This window comes from Apis mellifera, linkage group LG16 (assembly GCF_003254395.2).
Source record: "Apis mellifera strain DH4 linkage group LG16, Amel_HAv3.1, whole genome shotgun sequence".
NCBI classification, from domain to species: Eukaryota; Metazoa; Arthropoda; class Insecta; order Hymenoptera; family Apidae; genus Apis; species Apis mellifera.
The window spans coordinates 4,682,459-4,699,408 of NC_037653.1; the positions used below are offsets into that span (position 1 = coordinate 4,682,459).

Consider the following 16,950-nt stretch of genomic DNA (forward strand, 5'->3'; position numbering starts at 1 on the left):
GTTTTTTTCCTCTTCGGATCGATTACCGTTGAGAGAAACAAGCGCGAGGAGAATGTATGTGTGTATGTATGTGTACACGAACGAGCGGTGTAAGCCTTGTTTATAAATACTGGCGGTCGGACGAAGGATATATCTCTCTTAAAGGGAATATTTCGAAACGTATACGTGCAAGTCGAATCATGATTCGATATTTCACGAAAGGAGCGACACGTGCGTAATTCGAAACGATATTCGTTATGTATTCAAGTCTTATAAAATATTCTTTCGAAAGGAAGCGTAAAATAAAACGAATTGATTCGATCATTCGATTACTATATATATATATATATATATATACCAATACGTGTTAATGAAAAATGAAATGATGAATTATTTACGATTTAATACGATCGAACTCGGAACGGAATTTAATTCGACGGTACGAGGCAGACAACCGTCGATTCCGAAGGGAGATGATTGGAATTTAGAAGCCGCTAAAGGGAATCCTAATGGAATCCTGTATTAACCTAGCGGATGTTTATGACCGCCGCCAAGTTTGTCTTGGAATTAACGCTAATATTTAACTCGAGATGGACCCGGTAATACCGGAATACGGATGAAAGTCCGAAACTGTCGAGTCGCCAGATTAAATGGAAAACTCTCGGTTTGATTTTAACATCTGTAACGCCGAACATTGTGGGATTAATTAAAATGTTATCCTCGATCTTTCGGATCCTTTTACAAAATCTGAAATGACAAGGTATGATGAAGAAGATATGATCAGATTATCGTTTTATAAAGATTGTATCAATTAGATTTTCTTTTATTCGATAGTCAATTTTTTTTAAAGAGAGAAAAATATATTTACAGAGATAATCGTTACTGGAATAATTAATTATGCAAAATGGAAGTGTGGATCATAATCGTAAAAAGTTAATAGCCGTTATCGATTCTTCGAAAATCCGACGAATATATTAACATTATGATATAGCAATATTTTTTGTTACGTTTCTATAATAATCTACATATTTGAAGAATAAAGAATAGAAATAATTGAAGAAATGCACAAAAGGATAAATAAATAATTAAAAAAAAATACACATCATTGTGTATTAACAATTCAAATTATTTTAATGTCGACTTTTCTAAATATATTCTCTGATTCAAACCTTGGAAAAAGTCTTTTTTTTAAGGAAAGAAATAGGCAAAGCTTGGATTTGACTGAATTATCAACAACCTGAACAAATGAGATTTTCTTGGATTTCTTCTTTTCTTGGATAAATTTTGCCTGTATTGTACAACATGGTATTAAGTTCTCGACATGTGCACTTTGTTTCATCTTCGAAAAGGTCATAGTATGACGAGTCTCCCTTATTTTTCTCTTGTAATAATCTCGTAATAGAGAAAAAAAATAAAAAAGAACACGTTACACGCGCGATCACTAGGCGATCGATAAACGAATTAGACAAACCTCGCCTCAAGGTAAAAAGAAATGAAGAAAATAATAAAGTTCAGAGGTTAGGAAGTACGTGTTTCAGTTCGATACACACGTTCTATTCGTGTGTCACTTGGCGAAGATCGTACGTTTCAAAGAAACAGAGAGCCACCACGCGAGACACGGAAGTAAAAAGAATATAGAAACGAACGTGCCTTTGACACGTCGAGCGTTTTACTCTTTTTTATCGACAGAGGAACAGTGTCACGTGAATTTCGCGTTTTTAAACATTTTCTTCGAAATTTCTTATAGTTCGATACGATGTATTCTCGCCATAGTTAAACAAAGCCATTTATCTCTTTCACGTGTTTTCCCATGCTATTCTCATTAGTATAGCGTATATTATTAAAAACATAATTTGAGACAATTTTTTATCGATCGATTAACCTAAAATTCGAAGCATACAGTAGGTACAGTAGAACATCTATTATTTGAACCGTACGATTTTCTTTATCAACAAGTATGGAAATGAAATTTAATTTAAAAATATATATATATATATATACATACATATATTCAGAAACGAATGTTTCGAATCTTCACAGAGTAGAAATTCCTGAACCTGAAGTTTCACAACGAACCGAACTAATACTCGACTGCTAATTTCATTAGATCTGGCAAAGTGTTAATGCTACAAACTGGCCAACTTCTAAGACACGACCGCAGTTGCGCGACGACGCTTGTTCGGAGGATGAAACTCGAGGAAAATAATTATAATCGGATGAGATATTCCTTGGAAACGGAACAGCTGTATACCGCGAGTTGTGGAAACTGTTTGCACGCTCGAGCACGCTCAAAAATGGATTCGACGAGTAAATGTGAGAGATTCGAATCGAAAGCGAGATGGAAGCGGAAATTGCTGGATTATTCGATTAGTAAAATCGTTCGCCTTCTTCTTTCCTCATGGACGTTACGTGAAAACGAGTCGAATTTTCGTTCATGAATATTTGGATCATTATGATTTCTTGATCTTTTTTCCAATTGTTATAATATTTCTTTTTGTGATTTCATTCGAATTTTCGTCATTCATTCGAAAAATTTTATTACATTATTCTGAGGGATATCGCGTGATATTTTTATTAACGCAATGGAAGAAATGTTAAATTTATATTCGTGAATTAACGTGGACACGTATTGTTAAAAATGGATGAGAACCTTTCTTTCATGAGGGACATCGAGATAAAATGAGAAAGGATAGAACGAAAGCAACTTATCAGATATAAATTAATTGTATTCGTATATTGTCAATTTTTAAGAGGATTACAGAAGGAAATTTTCGTTCGATGGTAAAGAAAATTGAGATTGAAAATCAAAAATTATAATCACAAATTAATATATAGGTTATGTATATTATAGAAAATTTCTTTCAACTTTCAACAAGAGTTTGAAAAGATTTTTATTAATTAAAGAAAAAAGTTGTTCGATCCGGATCGTTTTCGTGCTTTTCAATTTTTAATTAGCAAGAAAGATTATCACTGGGAACGTGAGTTTAATTCGAAAAAGAGATCATAAGAGGGAAGTTGAAAGGCGACTTGTGTAAGACTTCGTTTCAGATTATTCTGCCGCTGCAGATCTTCTTCTCTGGTTTTTTCAAAACGACAAAGTAAAAATTTTATTGCTTCGCGCACTTTGCCTCGTACTTTACCTCGTACTTCCACGTAATCTTCTGCGTCTCGAAAGCGCATCCCGTTATGCGAAGTATACCTTTTTAAGTATCTTTCTGGAATCCAGAAGTTGGATAAGAAACGGAGGAAAATAAGAAGTTGCTTTCCACGACGTTTTACCACGAGGTTGGACGGCTTTAACTCGTGACCGAGTCGAAGAATGATAAATGGCGACACTTTTTTTCAATTTTTTTCTTTTTTTCTTTTCTTCTTTTCTTTCTCGCCTTTGTTTCGCCTTGCCGTATTCCTCTTTTGTGAAATCCAGTTTTCCTCGATTCGAGACGAGAAAAAAAAAGTTCCCTCCTAAGTTTTCCAGGTTTTTGAAGTAGCGAGAAAGTGTGTATTTTTATTCAAAATCCGCCGTAATTTCTTTCTTCCTCTCTGTTTTACAGAGAAACAAGTTGAGAGGAACTTGAATGTAAATTAAGAGGCAACGGGTGGAGGAAAAGTAACTAGTTTTCTCAACCGGTTAATTCTTTCTCTTTCCATCGAATCACAAATGATCAAAAAAGAATGGAATGCTAGTGACTCTCAGAATTACAATGTAAAGTATAAAAAAGTTCATATATAGTGGGGATAATTTTATGAACCAATCACTAATATGCTAGTTATATTACCAGTCTTCTCTTTTATCTTTTATTATCGAATCAATCGATTGAAAAATGGAATGTTAATTATAGATTTTCAGAATTAGGAAAGTATAACAGAAAAAATAAATCGAATGGCCAATATTTCTGATTCATTATAATTGAGCGAAATAAAAGAAAAATAACTAGGAATCATAGATTGCAAAGTGGTGAAGATAGAGAATAACTAGAAAGGCAAGTGTGTCTATAAATTGAAGTGGTGGGGAAAGTCGCTAATTGATTCGACAGAGGTTGTGTAGTTGGGTCTACGGCTATCGAAGCGCCCCGAGCGGTCTTCTTCCGCAAAGTATTCGATTGAAAAGTTTCGTATGGAACTTGAACCCATACTCTCGCTTCTTGTCACCGCCTCTATAGTTTGGGTGGTAACGTCAAAGTGAGCGACAATGGCGATTGTCGATAAGTGGAAACTTGGTGGAAATTGATAGAATTCTCTGATCGACGTGCAATTCAAGTTGATATATTTGATTTCAACGAATAAATGTTTTTTTAAAATTCATCGACAATGAAAAATAAATTCGAAAAATCTCGAATTTCTCTTCGTCTCTTTCGATGATATTAGCATAGATCGATGCGAAATAATGTGAACAGTGTTTGGACAGGGAAGTTTCGAGGAAGTTTCGCAATGGTTGGAGGGGATCCGATGGAAAAAGTTGGGACTTCTGTTCGCGGTACCGGTACTCGAGTATTTGATAAACGATTCCTCTCTCTCTCTCTCTCTCTGGTCCGGTTTCTATCAGAAACTTTCGTTTTTCGAGCAGAACACGGAACGAATGGGAGTCGGTGGTGGTAACTCGACTAGGAAACTCGTGCATTTGATTCATTTGCATGCGTTCCACGTATACGACATACGATTAGATTTTCACTTGGAATTTAAGACTCGATTTACACAGACACCGATCATAATGTCGTTAAAACTTGGTCACATTATATTTTAAAGTGATAATCGATTCTTTTCAAAAATTCGAGGATTTGGAGATTTTTCTGGAGAACGTGGTATGTACAAAGTCGGAATTACAGAATATTTAAACTATTAATATTCAATTTAAGCATTAATTTTTTTTTTTTTAGATTAATTAATTCCAAAGTTCGCTTCAAGTTTGCGTATGTAAAATTTGCAATTTATTTCCGCACGATCCAATCGAGTATTCGAAATGTGTACACGGAAATGTGTGAATTACAACGTGAAAATCTCTCTTTTTTTTTAAATATTTAATCTTTCATAAAACTTAATGATTAAATTGCACAATTTTCTAGATATCCATAGGATAAGAAATTGCGTTAAAAAAAGGAAGATTAGACCTTGCTTTAGACGTTGAAATATTCAATTTTCATGAAACAATCCTCCAACATTTTTTCCAATTTCATCCGCCATTTCGAGGCAAGGTTATACCGGCTCGAATTAATCATCACGAAAGAGGATTGGATAAAAATCTCATCCTCTCTGCCTATGAATCGCTGGTGTAAATCATATTTCTTTATATCATACGTCATACGTAAGGTATCAGAAATTTCATTTGCAAAAAAAAAAAAAAGATACTCGACCAATCGTTCATTATTCTTCGTACTTTTCTGAACAGATAACAGAGAATCGATATTCTAATCGTTAAAATTCGATAAAATTTTATAACAATAAACCCTTAAAGAATATATCGAAATTTTATTTTCGTTATTAAATTTAATTAAGTTTACTGATATTATTTCACGGTATTATTTGTAGTCACGATATTTTTTGGTATTCGAAATGTTGGCAACCTTGTTTTTTCTAACGACTTCGAATGTTTAGATGGAATATTGTTTATAATCGTTCTTTTTTGTTAATTTTGCAATAAATTGGTTGAAATTATCGAATGAAATTACTGATAGAGAATCGTTACGGTTATCGTAACAACAATTTTGGATTTAAATAAAAAAAAAAGAAAAATTCCTTAATTTATTAATTTTAACATTCTATTTTGTTCAGAGAACGAGATCAACTTTGGATTTAAACGAAAAGATGAGGATGAGGAAAAGAAGCTTCGTTGAAAAATAAGTCCGCAATAAAACGAAATAAATATTAGTGAAGCAGAATTTTCATTTTATGAAAAATCAGCGGCTCGTAAAATCCAATAGAAACAGATACATCGATGAGAGTTGGTTCTAGTCAAATCCAATTTAGGTTAGGGGCCGGAAGCAAGCAGTGGCTGGATGAGCGTTTGCTATGTAGAGGTATCCGTCTAATTGGCTAGACGTTGACGGGTCAGTACGCATCATATCCGGTTCTCAGCCGAAGTCAAAGCCTGGATATATACCGATAATCGAATTAAGAGTGGGCGGAGTGTCAAAAGTGTAACGAATGAACCATTGAATGGAGTTGAAACTGTCGAAAACACTTTTCCACCATTGGCCGCCAATATACTTTTCAACGGGGGATCAGAAATTTTCGGTTGGACGGGGATGGTACACGAATAGCCATCCGGAAACTTGCTTTTTCAAATGTTTTTTTCCCTCCCTCCCCAATTTTTTTTATAACCGTGATAGAATATCTGAAATTAACGGAGTGTGCACGATCATTCGTTTGAATCCAACAATGTTGTTTGTTTATATTAAAAATTTGTGGAAACACGGAGTCACAATTCATTTGTATTTCTCGCGTATAACTTTAAAAAAGAAATTAAAAATTTTATCATCAAAATTTATTTAAAAAAAAAAAAAAAAATAGGAAAAATCATGTCATCGAAGTCCTTTCTTTTTGTTTTATATTCCGATATCTTAATTAACGAGAATATATTATAAAGAAAATGATTCCATAGCATTTAAGACGCTAGTAAAGAGGGATTACGATCTAGTGACTTATATTTTTTCCTAGAAATGCGTGCATCTTCCGAATCGCGTTTGTTGCTTGCTTCAATGAGATGAGTGTAAGCGGTAAGGACAGAGATAGGTAAATGATTAAAAATTATCTTTTTCTTTACACGACGATATTTGCAGGACCGGAAGTCCTATTGGGATGAACGAAAATGCATTTTAAAGAGCAAAGATCCACGCTTCCAACGATCTTTCACTCATCGACCGGAAGTCACTATTCCCGGAGTTACAACGGTTCAAAGTTTTCTTAATTTTAATCGAGTTTAATTTTAAGCTAAATTACGCGACAAGCAACTTTTCCTACAAAATACATTTCCTATTCATCATTCATCCTTATGTCACTCTATTTCCCATCCCTCTTCATTCTTCCCAATAATAAAATATCATTACTCCCACGATACGGCAGAAAATTCGTCGAAAGTTTCTCGAATTAATATCTTGATCGTGTTGGTGAGTAAAAGTAATTCGTGAGTGAAAGGGATTCTCTCGGTCGCCAATTATCCGGAAGTTTTCCTTTCGCCCGGCCTCCTCCCCCGTCGATATCATCCTAATTGCTATCGAGCGCCTTGGTAATCCATTAGCGGGCCAGAGATGGCCTAGATCGCCGGCCTTGGAAGCTTCGCCACGGCCTAACCTCCTCCTATCCGTATCTTCCTTTCCACGGAAGAATCTATTCGGCCCCCCCGATTCTATCTACTCACGCTACATTTGATGCGGGAATCGCGTTGCTTTGCATCCGCGAGAATTAATGGAGGAGAAGCGCGCGTTTCGAAACGGTGTGAATATATCGATATACGATTGGAGAGACATGATGGATTTTTTAAAGAATTTTCGCATATTTCGGATATCTCTCGAATTAAATATTGAATTTGAATTTTAAAAAAATGATGATGCTCCAGGTATATTTTTCCATTTACTTTTATACATTTGATAATATTATTATTCGATCTCTACTGATTCTGTTGTAAACAATATTTCGTATAATAATAATTACAAAAATAATGCGATGAAATATCAAAAATGTTAATATCGAAATAATTACAAGCAATCGTTGCTATAATCACGATAATCGAACGAATCAAATATATATATATACGAAATTGCTTGTCATTTATTATACGCGGGTTTAATCCACGAACGTTGAAATCCATCGTCGAATTGTAATCTTTTCGAACATGAAACATTGACCGTGGTCATTTTACAATGGATACACGGGGACGTAGAAGCCGTAAATCCTTGAATTTTATTTCGATGAATTATCCCCTCCCTCCGGATATTTATATATAGGAGGTCGCCTGTTTTATTCGTGTTTTCGTCGATATCCAGCCACCTATTGAAATTCAGATCGAAGGAGCGAGTGTTTCGATTTACGGATTAACGGATTACGGGAATAATGGTCGGAGATAATTCGGGTTTTTGTCGAACATCGGATACCACGATGAGCAGATCTCGGCAGGAAATTAAATTCGTCGATCCTCGACAATTTTTTTCCTTCCCTCCTCCCCCCTCCCCAATAACGAACGAAGTTTGTCTTTTTTTTTTTTTGTTTACGATTTCGATTTTTTTCGTAGAATTACGCTACGAAATTTTGGATAGAAAATTTTTCTTTTTTGAATTTCACTTTATTTTTATTATTATTTTTTTTAAATAATTTAATTGTGTGTTTTCTCCATCTTTCTTTTTCATCTCTGTAAATTCAAATATTCCTATCGTTTTATTTATTGCGAATATTTTTCGTATATTTTGGGAATTTTACTTCTTATATTTCTTTCTTTCTTTTTTTTTTTTTCCAATTTCTTCATTCATCCATCCAAGTCAGAATTCTAATTTTTCATCGTTTCGCCAATAAAGATAAGAATCACATGGAGGAAATTTTCACATTTCGAGGGAGGAGCATGATTATTCATTGTAACGGCTCGGTCGATATTGCAGGATGATGATGCGTATCCGAAAGCGTGGAGCAACCTGCTATAAATTATAACGGCGTATTAGGGTGTCGAGGCGCTCCAAGTCTCGGAGTATTGCATACATAAATGCATGCCTGGCCTATTGGGAGGAGGAGACAACGCGCCGGACATGGCTTCCCGTAACGCTCAATAGGGATCGCTGAAAGTAATTTCGAAAATTTTAATGCAATCATCGCACGCATAAATTTCTCTTCTTTGGAAAATATATTTATATAGTTTAATACAAATAGAGAAAAGATCGAGAAAAATTGATATATTGTTAAAGATGTTTCATGGTTGGTGTGGATATTTGAGAGAAAAAAGGTATCGTATTTTATTATTATTCGTTCGATCGTTCTCGAAGAATTGTTCGAGGAAAAGAAAATGGGAAAGATTCGAAGATCGCATCCTCGAGGATATTTACTCGATCGAGCACGCGAAACGGTCGTTTAAACGAGCAATTTCTATAATTAAACAGAGCAAACTTATCGTCAAATTGCTCTGTTACGCGAACAGTTCTTCTCCAACGAGCCGTGCAACGACGAGATATCTGCACAACCTTTAAAAAAGACTCGAAACGATCAAAGGAAGAACCATCGAGGCAAGTGCAACTGCGTGACCAGGTTAATCCTCGAGAAACTCGAATATCGTGTTTTACTATTGATCCTCTTTCCTCTCTCAGACTTCCCTTCCCTTGGACGAGCGTTGAGATCGTTCTGGACCTCGTGCAATCTCTCTAAAAACAGAAAAAAAAAAAAAAAAAGAGACAAAGAGGAGTTAAAAAAAGAAGAGATATCAAAAGAGTTCAACTCTCTGTCTCGATGGATTTTCTTCTTCAATTAACAATCCTCTTCAGTCAAATATTTATAATGTGATATTCGAGTTAATTGCGAGGATCTCCTTTTTTTTTCAAGACGCGCTGCCGCCAGACGTTCTATATCTCCATCCTGCTCGCCCGAGAAAACTTTTTATTCCCTTTGTCCACGCGAATCTACTAGTTACTATTTACGCCTACACGTGGCGCCAGTGTCGATGGCCCTCCCCCCCCCCCGAATCCGTGCAACCGTCGAGAGTTCGTCCGTAATTCACGAGTCGTGGCCGCGGAATCGCGAGAATGCGAGATAATTAAATGGAATTCGTCCAACTCGCGTATAATTCGATACGTCAAATCTTTTGATAGTATTAACCTCGTTCGTATCATCATCCTTTGATTCGTCTTGTATTTCTCCAAAGTATATTTCCATATTTCGCGTATATTTGATTTTCTAGATTTTCTAAATTATAAATCAATCGATTTATAATTCTCAAATTCTCAGCATTTTCATGAACTTTTAATAAAAAAGATAATATTAAGAAAATTACGAAGAATAGGTTTTCGTATCAGTCGAGCAGACTTTTTTAAATGGAAGAATATTTGGATAAGTATCGATTGAAATTTTAAATGTATGAAATTAATAAGAGCGATAAAAATCCTACTGTGCAATCTATCTATAATGTAATATTTTTAGGCAGATCTTCTCTCGCAAAAACCTTGAACTGGTAACATTATCTGATAATCTTCGTCTCGAGGAGGCTAGATGAAATACAAATTCGAATGACAGGGAATAAAGCAGACAGGCATCGAATGTCTCGGATCATTCAACGAAGCATAAGCAATGTTCGAGTAACGCGTGCTTCAAACTCCCATAACGAGGATTTAAGGATCTTCACCGCAACTCCCTTCATCTTCTTTCTCTTCCCTTTTTCTTTTTTCTTTTTTTTTTTCTCTTCTTTTTTTCAAGAGGAAAGCATCCGCTCGAAACTTTTGATTTCTGAACTGATTACTCTTACCCCGAGAAGAGATCGTCCTCTCTTTCCCAGAAGTCGAGTTTTCTATCTTCAATTTTTCTTTTCCCATTTCTTTTCTCTCTCTCTCTCTCTCTCTCTCTCTCTCTCTCTCTCTCTTTCTCTCTTTTTTTATCTAATCCTTTTAATCCAACGGCATCAGCCTCTGACACAGTTCCGTTATATTAATGGCGAGGATGGAATTAACGAGTTCGTTTGAACGACGAGACGCGCGACAGCCTAGCAAAAGCAACGCGTGCAGAAACTGACGAAATTATAATGACCCTCGACGCTTGCTCGCGACATCCTCCCCCACCTTTTTTTTAGGCGACTCGTCCTTGCCAGATGAATCGCCATTCCTCCTCGACGACACGCGTCGTTAAACGTTTCCATTAATTCGAACATGTAATTCCACTTCTTCTTTTTTACACGAAAAATGATCGGTGCAATCGTCCAGTAGTATACTTACTTAAAGAAGAAATTCGTGTTGATGACGAAAAGGAATCAAGTTTTTTCTAGATCTTTTAAATATATATTGATTTACCGAGTACACAATATATATTCATCTTAATACTGTGTCGATTTTGATCATTGGAAAATGAAATGAAATGATAATGGAAAAATTTTGAAAATTTCATGCATTGTTATAATAATAATAATAATGTATGAGAAACCTGCAAATTACATTCGTAGATTTCTTAGATATAATTATAGAATGACTAGAATGGAAGACTCGCAAACCTCAAAATAACATGAAAATAATTACTATTTACGCTCACGCGTGGCGTTAGTATCGATGATCTCTTGAATCCATGCAGACGTACGTCTCGAAAGTTGGTAACTCGAAGAACAAAGTAAAACACGTTAGAAAGAACGTGCGTTAATCCAAAATTGTAGCGTTTAGGAACTCGTAAGACAGTTGGTCGTGAAAACAGAATCACAAAGAAGACCCTCGTCCCACTATCAAACATCCGGCAAACGAAATTCCTTTTAACATGGAACGTTCGCAAATATCTTGCAGATATTATTTAGAACGCCTTCAACCGTCTTGACAATTTTACTCGGGTCGCGAGAGAGAGAAAGAAAGAAAGAGAGAGAGTGAATCCAGAAGAACTGGTACGACGAGGATCTTTAGAGAACGAAGAATTTTGAAAGTTTCATCGACGACACGAGAGCCAAGGTGTTTCCACTTAAATCGCGCGCTGCGCGCCGTGTTTGCCTCTATCATTTTCAGAGTACCGTCTCTCATTTCAGACGTCTTTGAGTAAGTTTTCCTTCTCCTCTCCTGGTCTGAAAACCTGGTCTTGAAGAGGTCCTACCGGCGTAACTGTGCAGTCGCTTACAAGAAGAAGGTCAGCTTAATAGGCTGCCAGGTTACACAGCAGAACCGTTCCCCTTCGTATGCGCGCCCCCTTATTTGCTTGCGAAATGTTGCTCCCGATCTTGAACCATGGGAAAATCGCTTGGCTTATTTTTAGCTCGAAAATTTAGGAATCTTGATGTTGAGTCGACGAAGTAAGTAAGATTTTTTTTCTTTTATTATAGTAATTTCACGATTTATTGATTTATTTTTCATTTGTTTAATTTTGAATCGAGAATTTAGGTTTAGGAAAATTTATTATTAATTTCAGATGCTTTCGTAGTTATGGAGATAGGAATTTGTATTATTGGATGGTGCAAGTTTTGATCTGTGATATGAATCGAAGAAGTTTTAATTGTTTGAATCATTGACTGTTCCCGTGACTATATAGTACAGAATCGAGTAAATTCTGATAAAGTAATTCTGATATAAGAGATGAGTCGGCCAAGATGCGCTAAACTATGCTCGATCGATCAAACAGGAGTGTTAACTCGTTTCCAAACTCTTAATTGTTCGAATCGATTCGAAGAAACTTTTCTTTTTAATTGAGAGAAATCTGGACTATCTTTGGTCAAAGAACGAAGAAAAATGTTACTTTGATATAGTAATGAAAAAAATTTTAGTGAAAAAATAATTACTGTGGAATCATTTTTAATAAGACAATTTTACGCGATTTTAAATAAAAATTCAAATATCTATTTCTTTAAAATTTTATCTATTCGTATCTTCATTAATGATTTATATATCTTATTGAAGAATATGTAACTATAGCGTGTAAGTAGCATGAAACATTCGTTAATATCAATGCGCTTTTCATGTGCAATGCATTTGTTGATGTTTGCTTAAAGGATGGGTGACCGTTTTTTTAGAGCACCGCTCTTCATTTTATCATATATATTTCTCTTATCGTATATATTCCCTCTTTGCAATCAATTAATTTAATTACATTCTTTGAAAAAGATGATTATGATTTTGATTGAATTGGGAGAAATAATTTCATAGAATTTTGAGACGTAAAAAAGTCGTTGTTTAATAAAAAAAAAATGGTTTTTTAAATTTAGAGGAAAAAGAAGGAGCAGGATATAAGGAAAAAGAAAGTAAATGTTTTACAAAGAAAAAGAAGTTTTTCTAACAAATAAAAATTCTTAATAAAAAAAGGAAAGAAATTCCATTAAATAAAAAATAGAAAATAAAGTAGAGAAAAATTCTAGCAATAAATAAAAAAGTTTTGGAAAAGTCTTCAAAAAACAGAATTGTGCAACAATAGAAAAAAATTGTTGATAAAAAAACAGGACATTAAAAAAGAGGGAACTAAGGTAGCAAATAAAAAAAAAAACAGAACAAAGATGTTTAAAAGCGTGTGTGGAATTTATATTAAAAAAGAAGAACGCAAGAACATTAAAATTCAAATTTTAAAACAATAAAAAATACGAGGAGAAAAAGTATAAAGACAAAAAAATATCAGAAATGAAAGAAATAATAAATGTATCATAAATTACAACATAAAATTTCAAAGTTTCATTTTTAATGGATATCAGAACTTTATATATGATCAAAAAACATCACCAAATATTTTCAGAATCTCTTTTCAACAAAATCTATCCCTAATATCAAGAATGTATATAATCCACACTAATCATTAAACAAAAGCCAAACGCAGCAAATTGCGCCTTCCCTTCCAAGTTTTGAAATATCCTCACGTTAATTTCTCACGATTTTAGATACTGTTAAGATACGAGAGTCCTCGAGAATCTTTGGCAAATAAGTTAAAGCTTATACATCCTACTAAGATTTGCGAGGGAAACGCGATTAAGATGGGGAGAGACCGGTGAACCGGGATATAACGAATCGTGACAGTTGGTGGACTTCTATACTTATAAAGATCTGCGTATTACCGGATTTCCGGACCACGTTCCAACATCATCCACCCTCCCAAGTGTACAGATCCGGAGAATTACGTCGCAAACGCGCTTGGCCTCGTTCCCTTTATTACTTATTTCAGAACGAGGGAGATGGCGCGTCACAGACAATAGCAATTTGTACTGACAACACCGAACACACTATTTTTTTTTTTCCACTGGAAACTAAAATAATTTCAAAACTGTGTTCAGTACTTTGCAAAAAAAGTTTTAGACAAAAGTAGTAGGGGAATGGTTTCGAAAGAGATAAATTATATAACTGTATAATTATACACGAAGTAGATAACGCGCGAAGATCAAGTTCGTTTTTTCTTTCCCCCAAAGGAATCGTTTCTCTCTTCAGTGGATTGGAAAAATATCTTGTATCGTCGAAGAAAAATTGTCCGAACGACGAAATTTCCGTTTAATTCTTAACGATCTCGACAAATATATAATGAAATATTAAATAAATTCACCTTCAAGTTAAAACTCGAATCGATTCGGTGGAACGGGATGGGGTGGGGGACATTCGAGTCGAACGGACGGCGATATCGTTTTCTTTTCGGATCGATCCTTCTCGTATATCCGTTGTTTCGACGCCAGTCTCAGAAGGGGAGGGGAGGGGGGAGAAGGAGATGGCGTTGGCGGCGAGAGCGCGTTTCTCCATTGTGTCGACCGTTTTTCCACAGGCTGTAAACGCGTTATTAGGAGGTTTTCGCCCGCTTTTGTGCGTGCACCGTGACCCAGTTCCCCCGCGTGACATTTCGCCACCGTTTTCCGCGTTCACAAGTACCTTGACATCTTTCTCAACAACTTTTTCTGGAACGTTTTATCCGCCTTTACTATTTACCCGAACGCCACCTCTCCCCACTCCCTACATGCAGTCCCTCCCTCCCCTCCCCATCTCCTTCTTCTGGGAGGAGAGAACCGAGATACTCTCGTGCGTTTAGAAGCGACCATTTACTTTTAATTCGATTTAAATTTCGATGTATCACGCATGCGCGTGTATTAACCAATCCTTCGGTTCGTTTCGGTTTCTTTCGTGACGGGAGAGAAAGTTGATCGGTCGTATTATTCCTCGTGATTGAATCCAAACCAAATAATTTGATAATTAATAGTGTTTCTTGTTCGTGTCATTGTGAAATAGGCGGGATGAGGCTTCCATCAAAAAAATTTCTTTCGAACGAAATTTATTATTTCGCCTCTGTCTCGTTTACGAGCCGGTTATAAGCACGCGCGAAACACCTTTTTTTTCATATTCCGTTCCTCGAAACGGAGATCAAAGCGGCTCCCACGTTCGTTCGAATATTCAGGTATCGCTTTTGCGGTTCAAGGACTCGTGGATGAATCGAGGTCAAGGGTCGAGTTTCATCGGCGAGCACGTTTCTTTTTTTTCTTTTAAATCGGTTTTTTCCTTCAAGAGGATAATTTTAACAACCGGCGAAGAATCGGTGGAACGATTTGGCGGATGGAAATGTTATTAACAGATAATAAACCTGTTTGGTGGTGCATAATTCGCCCCTTGATGATTTAATATTAGCGTTCTGGCGTGGCCGGCGATCGTGTCGGTGTGGACTCGCATGTGTTTGCGGCGTGTGTGCACGGTAGCCGCAAACGATAACGCCAAATGTTGGATTAATTGTAGCGTTGCGATACCTGTTTACGTGGAAACTGTTATCCGGCTCGGATGATTATTTAATTACACCGGTGGTCGCACTCGGTATCGGTGCGCTATGGATTAATAGAGGCCCTCCTAATTAATCTTTAATCTTAATTTTTTCCGGTAGAGTGCACTCGCGTTGTTAGCAAAGTTTACCATTGATAATTACCATTGAAAGGAACGAAGGAACGCTCTGAGACTCGAAGTATTTTGGAATGTATATTTAACTTTTAAGTTTCGATGATTGATCAGAGGTGAGTTCTTTTAAATAATTTCTTCTAATAGACTAGTGTCGAATTGAACAAATAACTGGTTAAAAATTTGGAATAAAATTACTTAGAAATAATTACTTATTATATGCTCAAATAACGTTTATTGGTTATTATCGATCGTGGCTTTTCATGTAGTCTCCACCATTTGCAATGGATTATTAAAGCAACTTTATAACCAATCAAATTTTATCCTTTAATGTCAAATACAAAATAATATTCTTCACCTTTTTCTTCTAATTTTTTAAATATATCTTATGCTTTCTTCACGAATTTGGATCCCTAAAAGTTCAAAAAGTATCAATTTAAGAAGAATAATTTTATTATTTATTATATTCATTTACAAGACGTAGTAAAAAAGCTTACTTTTAAATTACATCATTTCTTGCATGAAGGAGGATCAAAGTGACCCAAGTATCGTAAATAAACTTCAAAAATAATCATATCTACGAGAGCCAGCCAGATCATGGTACCAAACTTTTCGCAATATCGCAATTTTATTCGGTTGAATCCAAAGGAAGTTTGGACGAAAAGCATCCCGCTGCTGAAATTTCAAATTTTTATTACCATTAAACGAGGATTCCTCGGACGAGGGAATGTAATTGCATCATTTTTTGGCTACAACGCGGTCATAAACCGCCCTCCTCCCTCCCCTCCGATTATCTTCGATCGGGTGCAGATTGCACATTGCACCCCATCCATCCGCTTCGATCGTTATTTAAGATGGAAACTTTTCCATTTCCAACTGGAAATGGCGACACGACACGAAGAAAAATTTACTTTCGAGTTGGAACTCGCCCTCCAATTGGTATTCCGTTTCCAAAGGGTTTGTCGGCCCGTTATGTTGGTAATACGTTGGTAATATCAGACGGTCGTGTCGGTTATGCAACGTGAGTTTGGCCAAGATAACATTGGCCAAAAAAGAAATAAAGAAAGAAGATAGTTCCAAAGAGTTTTTTATTTTTCTTCATTTCTCAATTTTAATGGAGAAATCTTATTGTCGAGAAGTTGGAGGGAAAATCAACGAAATACGAGATAATAATAAATTGGCCGAGAAAAGTATCGTTCCAAAGAATAGGATATCGTACGATTGTTGAGAAATTCCAATGTAAACTGAAATCAATAAAATTCAAGAGTTAATTATCTTTGTCACAGGATAACGATTAATTGATAATAATAGTAAAGAAGTATTGCAATTTTATTCTTCTATTAAGAAATTGGTATTTGTAACAATTTTAATTATTTTACTCTTCTTAAATCGGTTATCGAATTTCAAAAAAGTCGTATCGTACAATTGTCAAGAAGTTTCAGAGGAAAGTGAAATCGACGCGTCGATTGGATTCGTTAAATCCAAGTGCAGCGCT

At 35.6% G+C, this 16,950-nt stretch overlaps 1 protein-coding gene and 1 long non-coding RNA gene across 6 annotated transcripts in view; both read left to right on the plus strand.

Annotated features, from left to right (window-relative positions):
- Positions 1-16,950, plus strand: part of LOC410649 (tyrosine-protein kinase Btk29A) — a 155,072-nt gene that overhangs the window by 28,389 nt on the left and 109,733 nt on the right. The gene's annotated exons all lie outside the window — the stretch shown is intronic.
- On the plus strand, positions 2,831-6,387 carry LOC100577317. Of its 3 annotated transcripts, none has more exons than XR_001705863.2 (4): positions 2,833-4,459; positions 4,544-4,778; positions 4,854-5,245; positions 5,746-6,387. It is a non-coding gene; the product is annotated as an uncharacterized LOC100577317 (long non-coding RNA). The 3 variants fall into 3 exon arrangements; XR_001705862.2 differs by having other exon boundaries at positions 2,834-4,778; positions 4,854-4,966; positions 5,040-5,245; XR_409094.3 differs by having other exon boundaries at positions 2,831-4,778.